Raw genomic sequence first — 15,557 nt, 5'->3', positions numbered from 1 at the left:
GTAGAGCATAGTCATGAAGAAGGCCCTTTGGAGACTAACCCAAGAAACATAAATGGCGGTTACACATGTGGACCTCACCAGATGGAATTACACAACAATCAAATTGACTACATTGTGGAAAGAGATGATGGAGAAGTTCAATATCAGTAATAAGGGCAGGAGCTGACTGTGGAATAGACTGCCAACTGCTCACATGCAAGTTCAAGTTGAACTGAAGACAATTAAAACATGAGAGCCAAATCATGACTTTCATTGTATCCCACCTGAATTTAGAGACTATCTGAAGAATAGATTTGTTTGATACATTGAAAACCAAAGACTGAAGACCAGATGAGATGTGGGATGACATCAAGGACATCATCCATGAAGAAAGCAAACGGTCATTAAAAAGACAGGAAAGGAAGAGAAGACCAAAATGGATGTAGAACAAACTCTGAAACTTGCTCTTAAATGGAGAGTAACTAAAGAAAATGCAAGAAATGACAAGATAGAAGAGCCAAACCAAAGACGTCAAAGGGAGGCTGGAGAAGACCAAGTAAAGTATTATAATGAAATATTCAAAGACATGTAATTAGAAAAACGAAAGGGAAGAACACCCTTACATTTCTGAAGCTGAAAAAAAGTGAAGAAAATATTCAAACCTCGAGTTGCAAGAGTGAAAGATTCTATGCACAAAATATGAACCAATGCAGGAAACATCAAAAGAAGATGGGAGGAATATACAGTCACTGTACCAAAAAGAATTGGTCGACATCAACCATTTCAGGAGGTAGTGTATGATCAAGAACCAATGGTGTTGAAAGAAGTTCAAGCCACACTGAAGGAACTGGAAAAAAAAAAATGCTCCAGGAATTGACGGAATACCCATGAGATGTTTCAATAAATGGGGGCAACACTGGAAGAGTTCTTATTTATGCTAAGAAATTTGGAAGACAGCTATATGGTCAATCTACAGAAAGGGATCCATATTTGTGCTCATTCCAAAAAAAAAAGGTGATCCACCAGAGAACAGAAATTATAGCATAGTGGCTAAGGCACTTGACTGCTAACCAGAAGGCTGGCGGTTCAAACCCACCAGCCACTCCTTGGAAGGAAGGTTGGGCAACCTATTTCTGTAGTGATACTGCCTCGGAAACCCAAGGAGTGGTCGCTATGAGTCGGGTCCAAATTGACAGCATATAACAACAACAACAGTAATATCACATGCAAATAAAATATCACTAAAGATAATTCAAAAAGGTTTGCAGCAATGCATGGATAGGTAACTCCCAGAAATTCAAGCCAGATTCAGAAGAGGGAGTAGAAGAGGGGATATTGTTGCTGATGTCATATGGATCTTGGCTGAGAGCAAAGAATATCAGAAAGATGGTTACCTGTGTTTTGTAGACTATGCAAAGGCATCTGACTGTATGGATCATAACAATTATGGATAACATTGAGAAGAATAGGAATTCCAGAACACTTAATTGTGCTCATGAGGGACCTGTATATAGACCAAGAGGCTGTTGTTCAAACAGAATTAAGGGATACTGCATGGTTTAAAATCAGGAAGGCTGTGCATCAGGGTTGTATCTTTCACCATACTTATTCAATCTGTATGCTGAGCAAATAATCTGAGAATCTGACTTATATGGAGAAGAATATGGCATCGGGATTGGAGGAAGACTCGGTAACAAACTGCAATAAGTAGATGAAACAATCTTTCTTGCTGGAAGGGAAGATGACTTGAAGCACTTACTGATGAAGTTCAGAGACTGCAGTGTTCAGTGTGGATTACACCTCAATATAAAGAAAACAAAAGACCTCACAACTGGACCAATAAGCAACATCATGATAAATGCAGAAAAGATTGAAGTTGTCAGGTATATCATTTTCCTTGGATCTATGATCAACATCTATGAAAGCAGCAGTCAATAAATCAGACAACACATTACACTTGGCAAATCTGCTATAAAAGACCTAATTATAGTGTTAAAGAGCAGAGATGTCATTTTGGAGACTAAGGTGCCCCTGACCCATGCCGTGAGATTTTCAATCATCTCATATGCTTGTAAAAGCTGGACTATGAATAAGAAATACTGAAGAAGGGGGTATATGCCTTTGAATTGTGGTGCTAGTGAAGAATACTGAAAATACCATAGACTTCCAGAATAGCAAACAAATTTATCTTGGAAGAATTACAGACCAAATGCTCCTTAGAAGTGAGAATGGCCAGACTTCGTCTCACATATTTTGGTCATGTTGTCAGAAGGGCATAGTCCTTGGAGAAGGATACCATGCTTGGTAAAGCAGAGGGTTGGCAAAAAAAGAAGAAGACCCTTAATGAGATGGATTGACACAGTGGTTGCAACAATGAGCTCAAGCAGGGCAAATATTATGTGGTTGGTGCAGGACCAGGCAATGTTTTGTTCTGTTGTACATAGGGTTGCTATGAGTTAGAGCCAACTTGACAGTACCTACAACAACAACCCAAGAAAGGTATGGCCAGGACAAGATTCCCAGACCTAAATGTCTTCAGATGCCCAGTTTCCTGGAAAATACACTGTGAGATGGAGTTTAATGTGGAATGCTTGTTGAGCTGTGCTTTCTAGAACATGTTGGGAAGGTGGAGAGCAAATTTAGGAATGCAAGACTGGGCAAAGGGAAATTTTGTACTGGGGTTCAACTGCCAGAGGGTTGCAGCCCATCCCACAGCAAGCTCTGAAGATGGGATGGACCTTCAGTGAAGTCTCAAATCAAGGCAGTGCCAGGTCTTTGTGATCCTGCATTAACCAAACATTGGCTTCAGGTTGTCCCTGAACAGTGTGCATAACCTCAGGCAAGACAACTTCATTTAATCAAGGGCAGCTTCCAAAGAGGGATGACATAGGCAATGCTCCAGGCACATGGGCAGGACACTATAGCAACCACCACAGTCCACCCCTTTCAGTCCTTGGCTCCATTTGCTGTGTGTACTAAGTTTACCCTATCTGGAAAAACTCTTTCAGCATCTGGCTGATCTCTTTTCCTGGGAAAACTTGTTACAGGAATATTCATGAGTCCAAGTAGAGAGTGCCACTGTACTGGTAGCATAGCTAAATCTGACACTCATCGCCACACCCTCCTCATTATTTATTCTACAGTCCTCAAATTGTTAACCAGCATCTCCACCATCCAGATGGCTTATGTAGTGGAGTGACCTAATCCCATTTCACTACCAGTAAAATTTTCACTCCCCACCCACATTCTGGGACAGAGTAAATCTGTCCCATAGGTTTTCATGGCTATAACCTTTTTTTTTTTCCCCAACTTTTTATGTGATTTGGGTGAAATTTACAGAGCAAATTGATTTTCCATTCACCTTTTGTTTTGTGACATTCATTGCAATCTCCACAATGGAACAACACTCTTCTCACTTCCTCCCTGTGTTTACTATCTCCCTTTACCCTTCTTTCCTATCCCCCCCTGCCTTCTGAGCTTTATCCCTATGCACATGATGTCCTATTGATCTTGTGTGGTTGATTATTCTAAGGAGTGTGTAGCTCCATGGTGTCATTGTTCACCTTATAAGCCTGTCTCTCATTTGGTTGAAAGCTGAGCCACAGGGGTGATATCAGTTCCTGTGTCTAAGGGCCACAGTCTTGGGGATTCCACAAGTCTCTATCAGACCAGTAAGCCTTGTCTTTTTCATTATTTTAAGTTTTGCTGTATATTTTTCTCCTACTGTATCCAGGACCTCCTATTGTGATCCCTTTCAGAGCAGTCAACAGTGGTACCCAGGCACCACCTAGTGCTTCTGGTTTCAGGGTCATGAAAGCTGGGGTTCATGTGGTCCATCAGTCCTTGGACTAATTATGCCCATGCAGCTTTGGTTTCATTCACTCTTCTTTGCTCCAGATGTGGAGAGATCAATAAATGTACCTTAGATGGAAAAATTTAACTTTTAAGGGAGCAAGTGAGAGACACATGATTGGACAAGGGGAGATCCTGGGCTCTGAGGGGTTCCACTCCTTCCTAATTAGGAATCTGGCCTTGCCTCAGCAGACCTGCAGGGTTTGGAAGTACAGCCTCTTCTGGAGTGATGTGATGCTCTTATCAGCAAAACCTAGGCTGATCTACTTCTTCCATCCTCTAGGAGGGTGAGTCTCTTTCTATGTTCCCCTTTGGCTTTCACACTTAGTTTTTAATTGGTGATTAGTCACCCTTGGCCTTTCATTGTCTCCCCGTAATATAGCCTGCCTGGAGCAGTCCCATCAGAGTTCTAATTGCTATCCCCTCCCTGCCTCCTGAAATATTGCACCTGCCTGTACACTAGTCTATCCTGTGTCACTACCAGTGAAAATTTCAACAATACATCACTACAGTGAGCAGGGTCTATTCCATAGAGCCCCAAGACCAGGCATGAGGTATTCATTGCCAGTCAGCCAGCAGGAGATTGAGCACCAAAATCTCATTGATTGTGATGGGTTTGTTTCCTAGGGCCACTCTAGTATCAAAAGTTGTTGGCTAGGTTCCCAGTTAACAGACTGTGGAATAAAGAGTATCTCAGCTCCTTAGTGCTGCTGTAACAAGAAACATCACAAATGGGTCACTTTAAAGAACAGAATGGATTATTTCACAGTCCTAGCGGCTGAATGCAGGATGTCAGCAGGGCTCCTCTTCCTGTCCCTCCCTCCCTCTCTCTCTCTCTCTCTCTCTCTCTCTCTCTCTCTTCCTGACCCTCAGCTCTAGGGGAATTGTCTCTTCCAGCTTCTGTAGCCCCAGGCATTTCTGGATCTTCCGCAGCTGCTTACAGATGTATCTTCACATGGCGTCTGTCTTCCCCAGTGTGTGTTTATGTCCAGTCCTCTCTTGTTACAAGACATCACCCAGAAGGCATTAGGTTTGATCTCAACATAAAACCCTATTTACAAACAGGAGCACATTCACAAGGACAGGGGTCAGGACTTTAGCCCAACTCTCTGGAGGACGCAGTTCAATCCATAACACAGAGCAAAGGCAAATGAACTGCGGAGAAGGAGAAACTCCCATGGGGAGCTATGAAACTGGGACATTCCATCGGAGGTGTCCTGAATTGAGATCTTTGTACCCCCACAAGGCATAACCACTAGATATGGGCCACCTCTGACAGGAGGAAGAACCTTTGGGCCAGGCAGCAACCTCAGCCCATGAGCCATCTGTAGCCAGTAACCGTGCAGCCAGGAAATTAGTCCCTTGATCTTAAAGGGACGCACAGTCCTGACCCACAACATCCATGGCAATGCCTGTCTTCCGCTGCAGATAAGACAAAATCCTTCCTAAAACGAAAACCACAACTCCCCCCATTGCCATTGAGTCAATTCTGAGTCTTAGCAACCCTGTAGGACGGCGTAGAACTGCTCCCTGGGGGCCCCAAGGCAGTAAGTCTTCCCTGGAGCAGCCTGCCACCTTGTTCTCCCCAGGAGCTCTGGTGGGTTTGAACCACTGACCTTTCAGTGAGCAGCCAAGCACTATAAGAACTGCACCAATAGGGCTCCTAGATGTCCTATAAACCAAAGCCAAACTCATGGTCAACCAGCCACGTCCAACTCACAGTGCCTGGAGGATAGAGTGGAACTGCCCCACAGGGTTTCCAAGGTTACCATCTTTACCAAAGCTGACAGCATAGCAGAGTCCCAGTCAAGGCTAGACTCCACAGTCTCTCCAAATGGGTGCCACCAGAGTCTTCCTCAGTCTCTGTGTTTCTTTCCATCCCCCTCCCACAGAACATCCCAGGCGCAGCTGGGAAAAGCACTGCTTGAAGCCTGCAGGCTGTGGGCAGAGGGGCTCCCCCAGCAGAGCCAGAAGGTCCCGGGATTCGATGGCAGTGGGGTGGGGAGACCCGGGCATAAATCCATGCACAGAGCACGAGAGGAAATAGAATAGTGTGTCTCCCAACCTCGCATGTAGTTTTAAACGGCAGCTCTCACACTGGAGGGGCACTTACCCATTAGGGCCTTCTCCGTTTTTCGTGGTAATTGAAGTTTTTCATCGGAGGCTCACGCTAAAAGCGCCAACGCATTGTCACCTTCCCCGCCCCTTCGAAGGCAATTAGAGGATTTAATCAAACTTCACTCCGAGAGCAATGCCAGCCGGGCTATTTTTGCAGTTTTCAATCTAGAATCATTTGGGGACTTTTTAATTGTTAGTTGGGTTTATTTATTGAACTCGAGCTTAAAAGAAAAATAAACAGCCACGGAGGCGAGAAGTGGCTGGAAACTCAAGAACCCAGTCGTGTGCGATTTAATAAAGTCTGCCCTTGTTAGCTGGAGCTTGCTGGACGCCCGTGAGTCCAATTTCCGGGCGGGCGCTCCGCAGCGTATTATTTACATCTTCCATTCAGTACGATATTTCAAATAGGATTGTTATAAAATTGCCCCAACTTAGGGCAACTGTAGATCATAAAGAAGAGGCATGATTGCATTAGCGGAGAGGGTTGTATCTCATTTAAAACGCCTAAGCACATAATTTCATAGATGCTTATCTGCAGCTGGAGATAGATCTATGAACAATGAAATTGCCCTGAAATTAAAACCCTCCTGGCCATATATTTGTAAACACAATCAGATCACAATGCAATAAAGGGGCCCTTTTGAATAAATGCATGTCACGTGGCCTTCCTATCATCACATTTGTGTCTGTCCTTTGGAACAGCTCGCTGCCTCCTTTCTGCCTCTAGAAAATTGCAGAAGTTCCTACCGTTTCTTCTTTCCTTTGGCTGATGGTATAGATACTCCCTATTGCTTTTAAGGCAAGAAAACTGATTGGAATTGTGGAAAATTGTGAATGCGAGAAAGAAAGTCACCTTGTTCTACCTCCAGAAGGAAGAGACCCCACGGAATTCTTCATAACTTCTGGCATAAAACACTTTGCATTTTAAAAAGAGACTGTCACCTCCATCTTTTTTATGATTCTGATAATGAGAATGGAAGCTACATTGTTAAACAGGAAAGTGCAATAATTTTATATGCACATTAAAAGGGAAAGACTGTTCCTTTAATTTAGATCATTTAAAACAAAACTGGTCAAGTGACAACCTTTTAGCTGTAATTCATTCCTCTACTGCAGCTGGGTCTTCGTAGGGAGTTCTGTTCCTGAGATAAGGGGTATGGAGTCCCTGACTGCAGCTCCCTCTTCCATACACAGGGTCACATCCTCAGATGGACTGAAATGTTGTGTGACCTTATTGAGAAGCACCTGGAAGAGTCTGATTGGAGAAGCCTCCATGGAGTGGCAGAAGGTCTAGAGGCCACCTCAGCCCTGTCTGCTGCATTGTTTCCAAGTGCATCTGGCTCATTCACCTTCAAGTCACAGAAAGTCAACTCAACAGAGCCAAAGGACTTCCTTATAGTGGTCTAGATTCAGGCACAGCTGGATGCAGGAGCTTCCACAATGGCAGGGACCCTAATCTTTCTCCATCTCTTGGCCTTGGTGGGCCTGTGTGTGGACTTTCTTCTCGGGCTCCACCTGGTGATCCCTGCCAGCTACAGGCTTGCGTCATGCATGATGCTGTTATGCCAGCAGAAAATAGAACTCCTCCTTAGTGGTCCCACCACGATCATCCCAGTGTTTGCTCTCACTGGGCCACCCAGAGTCACAGTCCACCCTAACTAATCACTATGCCCAGAGGATGGAAAGCAACAGTTGCCTGTGTCCAGGTCACCTGGGCGTTCTTGCTTCAGAAAAGGATAAAACCAAACCCATTGCTGTGAAGTCAATTCCAACTCACAGCAACCCCCTCTGTGACGGATTGTCAGTGAGCTCCGTAGGGTTTGCTTGGTTTTCCTTATGGGATCAGATTGCCCAGCCTTGTTCTAGCGGTGTCACTGGATGGATTCTGAATGCCATGGACTTAGAAAGGGGTACTGGGGTTTTGCAAAGTAACAAAAAAGGGGAACTGTCATGAACATCGGGATACAGAGGTTTTGTAAAGTAACAAACCATTAACTTGCAAAGTAAAATTCTGAGGCCTTCTCCCAACAGCTTAGTTCCCAGACATGCATCTGCAATTCGAGGTCTTGGTTCATATTCCTGGCTTTGAAGTTAAACCTTTGTGCAAGCCACTTGGACCTCTGAACTTCCATTTCTCAGGCTGTCAGATGGCTGCCTGTTGCCTCTCTCCAAGATTGTCTCGAGACTGACATGATAAAGATGGACATGTTTAGCAGAGGGCAGAGCAACAGCACGACACGTTGCTGGACTCCAGACAGCTCTGTGGGCTCCCCCTTTCCTGTGGGGTCTGCAGCCTCGTCCAATAGTTTGCCCACAGAATCCTTCAACATCACAACTTGAGGGTTTTTTTTTTTCCTTTTGTTTTCTAAGCTTGAGAAATGCTGAGCGTGTGACACAATGAGACAGAGCCACTGTACGAAAACGACTTAGTCGGTTTTCAACCATTTCAGAAGGTAGCAAACGATCGAGAACCAAAGGCATTGAAGGAAGAAGCCCAAGCTGCACTGTGGGGAAAAAAAAAAAAAAAAAAACCTCACTAATTGACTGCTGTCAAGTTGATTCAACTCATAGTGACCCCTCCTTGGGTTTCCAAGGCAGTATCTCTACTGAATTAGATTGCCCAATCTTCCTTCCAAGGTGTGGCTGGTGGGTTAAACTGCCAGCCTGAAAAACAAGGCTTCAGGAATTGACTGAAAACCAATTGAGATGTATCAACAAATAGATGCAGTGCTTGAAGTGCTCAGTCATTTATGCCAAGAAACTTGGAAGAGCTACCTGGACAAGTGACTGGAACAGATTGATATCGGTGCCCATTCCAAAGAAAGGTGATCCAATAGAATATGGAAATCATCAAACAATATCATTAATATCAGAAGAGAACTGTTACTTTGTGAGGAGGAATTGCAATCAATATCATGAAAAAAAAATTTATGAACTACTGTATGGGAAATTAATTTGCTCTGTAAATGTACATCCAAATCACAATAATTTTTTAATAAAAATATATATCATTAATATCACACACAAGTAAAATTTTACTGAAGATAATTCAAAACCAGTTGCTGCAGTATATTGACAGAGAACTTCCAGAAATTCAAGCTGGATTCAGAAGAGGGTGTGGAACATGGGATATCATTGCTGATGTCAGATGGATCTTGGCTGGAAGCAAAGAATACCAGAAAGATGTTTACCTGTGTTTCATTGACTATGCAAAGGCATTTAACTGTGTAGATCATAACAAATTATGGTTAACATTGCAAAGGATGGGGATCCCACAACACATAACTGTGCTCATGAGGAACCTGTATATAGACCAAGAGACAGAACAAGGGGACACTGTGTGGTTTAAAATGAAGAAGAGAGTACATCAGGGTTGTATCCTTTCACCGTACTTATTCAATCTGTATGCTGAGCAAATAATAAGAGAAGCTGGACTATATGAAGAAGAATGTGGTATCAGGATTGGAGGAAGACTCATTAACAACCTGTGATATGCAGATGACACAACTTTGGTTTGCTGAAAATGAAGAGGACTTGAAGCACTTACTGATGAAGCTCAAAGACTGTAGTCTTCCATATGGATTACACCTCAACATAAAGAAAACAAAAAGTCCTCAAAACTAGACCAATAAGCAACATCACAATAAGGGGAGAAAAAAATGACCTTCTCAAAGATTTCATATTACTTAGATCCACATGGAAGCAGCAGTCAAGAACTCAAAAGACATATTGCACAGGGAAAATCTATTGCAAAAGACGTCTTTAAAGTATTAAAGAGCAAAGATGCGATGTCTCTTTGAAGACTAATGTGCACCTAACCCAAGCCATGGTGTTTTCAATCACCTCACGCATGTGAAAGCTGGAAAATGAATAAGGAGGACCAAAGAAGAGTTGATGCTATTAAGTTGTGGTGTTGGTGAAGAATATTGAAAATACCATTGACTGCCAGAACTAACAAATCTGTCCTAGAAGTGCAGCCGGAATTCTCCTAGAACAGCTAAACTTTGTCTCACCTACTTTGGGCATGTTGTCAGAAGGGGCAATTCACTGGAGAAGAATATCATGCTTGATAAAGTGGAGGGTCAGGGAAAAAGAGGTAGGCCCTCAGTGAGATGGACTGGCACAGTGGCTACGATGGGCTCAGGTATAGCAAGCATTGTGAGGCTGGCACAGGACCAGGCAGTGTTTTGTTCTGTTGTGCGCAGGGTCACTATGAGCCGGAGCCAACTCGACGGCACCTAACGACAACAACGAATGTTCACACTTTCCTGTAAGAAGAGCTCCTTGTATGAGCAAGGCAGAACACACACCTGACAAAACTTGACCTGGGGGCTGTCATGCCAAGACTCTGACCCTCATCCGGCATGGATCCATCTCCTTCTTGCTGGCCTATGACCTTGGACTTGCCTCCTGCATCTCTGAACCTCCATACCCTCATCTGCCAGTGGGGACAATGTGGATGCTGGGGGCTGGTGTGAGGGTTTAATGGGGAAGCCTATGTTAACATCCCACTTAAGGCTGGGTACGCAATCACCACTCCCTGAATGTCTGCTCCTTCTCCTTGGCTGAAAATTCCAGCTGGATTGTCTGCAAGCCTTGAAGACATGTGGGCCAAAAAAACTCCTGAACAATGTGTTTATTTATACAGCGGGAAGATTGAAATCATTACGTTTGGACTGGCAGGAGCTATTTATAAGCCCAGTTGCCAGCAAGCTGCCGGCATCAGGGCTCTCCCCAAGAAATTTGCCAGCTCCCCAGCTTGGCCGTAAAACTGCAGATACCTGTGTGGTTAAGCGCATCCCCTGTAGTAAACAGGGCACGGGGCACAGGGGGCAGAGAGATCCCTCCAGAAACAACGGAGGTGGAGCTTGGCCACAGGGGCACACTCCATAAGCCTTCTGCTCAGCCCTGCACCCCGGTCCGCAAAGGAGTAATCATAGATTCCATGGCAAGCCCTGGGTCTGGGGGAGGCGAGCCAACTGAGTCTTGGGCAGTGAATGGAGACCAGTCAGGAGGAAGTCCAGGGATGGATGTCGTGGGGGTGAATGGACAAGAAGGTAGTATGCATAGACCAGAATGGGCTGGGAGTGGTCAAGGCTGAGAGGCTGAGCAGTGAGTTCCACTCACCCTGGAACAGGACGCGGCGCCAGTGCACACGTTAGGGCCGGTGCGCAGTGAGCCCTGGCTGGCCGGGACCGCTATGCTCCAGACCCAGTGTGGATAGGAGGGCACTCCAGAAGAGAGCAGGTGGAAACCTTACCTTCCCCTCAAACCCCAGACCTCCACCAGCACACACAGCTGCACCCAGTCAACGGGGGCCCAGCCCTGGGGACTCTGGAGTCTGCAGGAGTCTTTCTGCCTCCTGGCCAACCGAAGAAATTTCCAGGAGGGCCAGGAGTGCCCACTGGAATCCAACACTCTGCCAGTACCTTGGGCCAAGTTTTCAAAGACGGGCATTCAGTCAAACCCAGACTGTTCCTCCTTTTCTTTCTTTTTTTTTTTTTTTTCTTTAAGCTTTCCTTTGAGTTCAATGTGCATTTGAATTCGGGGGAACACAGGCCACATGTTTCTAATCCATCCTCACTTAAGTCATCAAAATGGGGAGGCCAGCGGTGTGGGCTAGCAGGAGCTCAGGAGCCATGGAAGGTCCTCCTCCCTTTCTGCACAAGGCAGGAAGGAGTCTTTTCCAAAAGGAAGCTGAATTTCAACTCCAAAGAGGCTGGGTTCAGTTCCAAACTCAGCACCCTCGAAAGCCAAGCAGATCCAGAAGTTGGCGTGAACCACCCTCCAGTCACGAAGGAGAAGGCCTGGCTGCTCCAACTTTGTGCCCCTCACCCACCCTCTCCTACTGAAGGCTGGAAGGTTCAGTGAGGCAGAGGGGAAGGGGGCTTGGCGTGGCCAGGTGCTGGGAGAGGAGAGATTGCAGAGTGGAGGCAGTTGGTACCAGGTGATCAAAGTACAGGGTCATCAAGTGCTGCAAACAGTAAACATGCTCACTGAGATGGGTGGTGCCAACCCCGAGGGCCCTCGGAAGAAAGTCTGGGGCTCTCCTTCCAAAAATTCAGCCCCTGAAAATCCTGTGGGGCCCAGCTCTGCTCTGACACACGTGGGGTCGTCATGAATCAGAGTCAACTTGGCAGCAAGTGGGTGGTTAACCCCTGGAGCACCTGAGGAAAGTGTGGGCTCTGGCTTCTCACCCACCAACACCGGGCCTGGGGGGCCGTGCGGCCACTCCAGTCTCTGCTCCATGGGATAAAGTGAGAGAAAGCAGACAGTGCGCCTGGCCAAACCATGGCCCGTCAGCTCCCACCCACTCTCGATGCCCAAATCTTGCCCTGCTGGCTGTGGTGCCTCACGGCAGATGCCACCTCTCTGCTTCTCTGGCTCCCTGGCTAGGAGGCGTGGACAGAGCTTCCGAAGGTGAGCCATCCAAAGGTGAGTGGAGCCCCTGGGGGTCACGGATGACACAGCATGCACTGTAGTGAGCAGGAGGGCAACTGCATGAAGAGCTATAAAAGGTGTGTCAGGGATTCGGACGAAAACTCCCACAACTGCCCCCACACTGGCCCCGCCCCACCCCCTCAGCTTCCTTTTCTTTCCAGGACCCCTGCTAGTGTGCCCAAACTGTCATTTCCTCTGGGCATGGGTCTCCTTACCTGTCAAAGTGGCCCATCCCATCTGGGCCACCCCTGCACACACATGCCCCAACAGTGGAGGCTTACTGGGGAGAACTGAGTCGATACTGATGTAGTAGTGAGATCTGGGCATGCAGGTTCCCCATACCACCTCCCAATCCACACCCATACCTCTCAACTTTTAACCCCCACCCCTCACGACTACAAAGGTCGGGGAGGCTGTCCCTTGCAGGTGAATGTTTGCAGTATGGCAAAATGGATACCAGCACAGACCCTGGAGTCCAACTGTTTAAGTGTGAATCCCAGCTCAATCACTTTCAAGCTGTGTGACATTAAGAAGTTTCCGTAACGTCTCTGTGCTTCTGTAAAATCAGGATCACTGTTCTCACTCCATGAGACTTCTGGGGCAAGCTAAATTGGTTATTAACACCCATCAAGCACTGAGAGCAACACCCAGTTCGTCACGCGCCCCAGATGTGTTTTCTATCCTCAGCAGCATGAAAAAGAAAGACCAGAGAAGAATTAACATATTCAAATTACGGTGTCGGCAAAGAATATTGAGTGTACTATGGACTGCTAGAGGAACGAGCCAATCAGTCTTAGAGGAAGTACAGCCTGAATGCTCTTAGAAGTGAAGATGGTGAGACTTCATCCTGCTCACTTTGGACATGTTACCAGGAGGGGCCAGTCCCTGGAGAAGGACATCATACTTGGCAACTTCCATGAGATGGAATGACGTGTTGACTGCAACAATGGGCTCAAATATCACTACAATACGTTTCATTCTGTTACACATAGGTTCGCTAGGAGTTGGAGCCAACTTGATAGCACCCAACAGCCATCATCATCATCATCATCATCATCATTGTCCAAAGAATGCCAAAGTGTATAGGCAAAGAATGCTTGTGTCCCAGAGCAATCTCTCAGCAACCACTGGTGGTCTTCCTTTCTCCTTCTGGGCTCCTATCTACCCATCAGCCATTTGTCCATTTGTATCAATAAAACTCTAACTGTCCATGGAAACCTGAGATCATAGACTGAATGGTAGGAATGTGAGGTCAGAAGATCAAGTCTAAATCCTGCCCTTGGGATGTGTTGCCTTTTTTGTCTCTTTTCAATCCACCACCAAGGACTGAGCCTCCAGAAGCCTCTTGGAAACCTCCTAGGAAGGTCTTCCCACTGTGTCATCAGCCCACCTCCCAGGGCTGGATGCAGAGAGAGCAAATACTCTCAAGTGGTAGACCACCCACCACTGTGCACTTGACCAAGCAGCCACACCCTGCTGCTAATTGGGGCTTGGAGACAGGGTCAAAGGGAGTCGGCAGGCAGGTGAGGAAGAAAGAGGAGGAGATGAGGAGATAGGAGGGCATCGAGCCAGGAGGCCCTGCAATGCTTAGTCTTTGGGCTCTGTGGCCTCGTCCAGAAGTGAGTCATGGCGATTTGCTTCAGGTGTTCTACCATCTTGGAAGGAATGTTAGAAGACACAACAGACCTCCCAGCTGGAGGGAGGGGCAGCAGGACGTGCGACCGTGGGACCAAGAGCCATCCCTCAGCAACAGAGTCCATTGCAGGCATGTGGAGGGAGCTGAACATGCCTGTGTCCACATCCCCAAGAAAGAAAGAGGATGCTGCAACCATTGTGTCCCCACGCGACATGTAACGCTGAGCCGGGAGCAGCTTGGACCAGAGAAGCAGACGTGCGGGCAGCACTGTGGAGCTCGTCTTTCCTGTTACAGAGACGCAGATGAACACAAGTGCAGACTGGCCGGCTTGTTTGGACAGAGACAATAGGCCTTCTCCTTCTCTCCCCTCCGGCCCTCATGCAACAGGCAAAGCCACAGCCTCTGAGTGACGAGAAACTGTGGAAAGAGCTAGGCTCCCCAAGTGGTTAGCGAGAGAAGAAGATGCCCAGAAGTCCAGGCAGTGCGTTGACGGTGTGCATCTTTCAGGGTGTCCCCGGGTCATGAGGGCAGAGTGAAGGAGGTGCTTGGCTCCGGTGGCATGCAGGTGCTCAGCGTGCCCCTCCACGGAGCTTCGCGAGCCGCTTTGCTCACTGGGGAAGCCAGGAAAGTAAGGCCCGTTCCACGGGGTCATCCCCAGGAGTCCAGAAAGTGGCCCCAGGACCAGGCCTGGAACAGGGGCTGAAACTAAGCCTTGTTCAGACTGAAAGGGAACCACTTCCTCCTGGTGGTCAGACAGCCATGTTTCCCAAAGGAGGGCCCGTGCTCTTTGGTTTTTTGGAATAAAGACAGAGACACATGGAGGGCGAGGGGAGGACAGAGAAATGAGAAGGGACGGGGTGGAGGAGGGAAGGCGGAAGGGAACAGAGAAAGGAAGAGGCTGCAGGTGGAGACTGCAGGAGCTGCTGAGGTAGAGAGACCTGACCAGCAGGTCTTTTGGGGCCCCTGAAACGCCAGCTGGCCATGAGCCTCCCAAAGACGCCAGCCTGCCTTGCCCGGAGGGGAGTTTCTTGATGGCATGCTGTTTTGGGGGTCCACATGGGAAGCACTGTCATGGGGTTCCCCAGCATCCCAACAGAGCTCCCCTGTTCACACAGTGGGTGAAGCATGGCCAACTGAAGGGCCAGAAGGAGCATGGCTCGCATGTGGCGCAGATGTGGGTGCAGTCCTGGCCGGGCCACTACAGGCTGGGGCACCTTGAGCAAGGTGCCTAACATCACTCTATGCCTCAGTTTACCCACATAAAAAGATGCAGTAATGAAGCCCAGCCCCTCAAAGTACCAGAGAGAGAAAGAGAAAAAAAAAAGGGCAAACTTGTAAATACTAAAGTGGGGTGGCTGCAGGTGCTGGCTGTTATTCAGTGCCGTCCAGTCAGCCCCGACTCACCACAATCCTGTGCACAACAGAATGAAGTCCCGCCCAGTCCTGTACCCCTCTCACAATCCTGGTTATACTTGAGCCCATATCATTGCAGCCCCTGTGTCAGTCCACTGTGTCGAGGGCCTCCCTCTTT

The sequence above is a fragment of the Orycteropus afer genome, unplaced genomic scaffold (genome assembly GCF_000298275.1).
Source record: "Orycteropus afer afer isolate SDZICR_OR568_19922 unplaced genomic scaffold, OryAfe1.0 scaffold00128, whole genome shotgun sequence".
Classification (NCBI taxonomy): domain Eukaryota; kingdom Metazoa; phylum Chordata; class Mammalia; order Tubulidentata; family Orycteropodidae; genus Orycteropus; species Orycteropus afer.
This window is presented reverse-complemented; position numbering follows the sequence as displayed.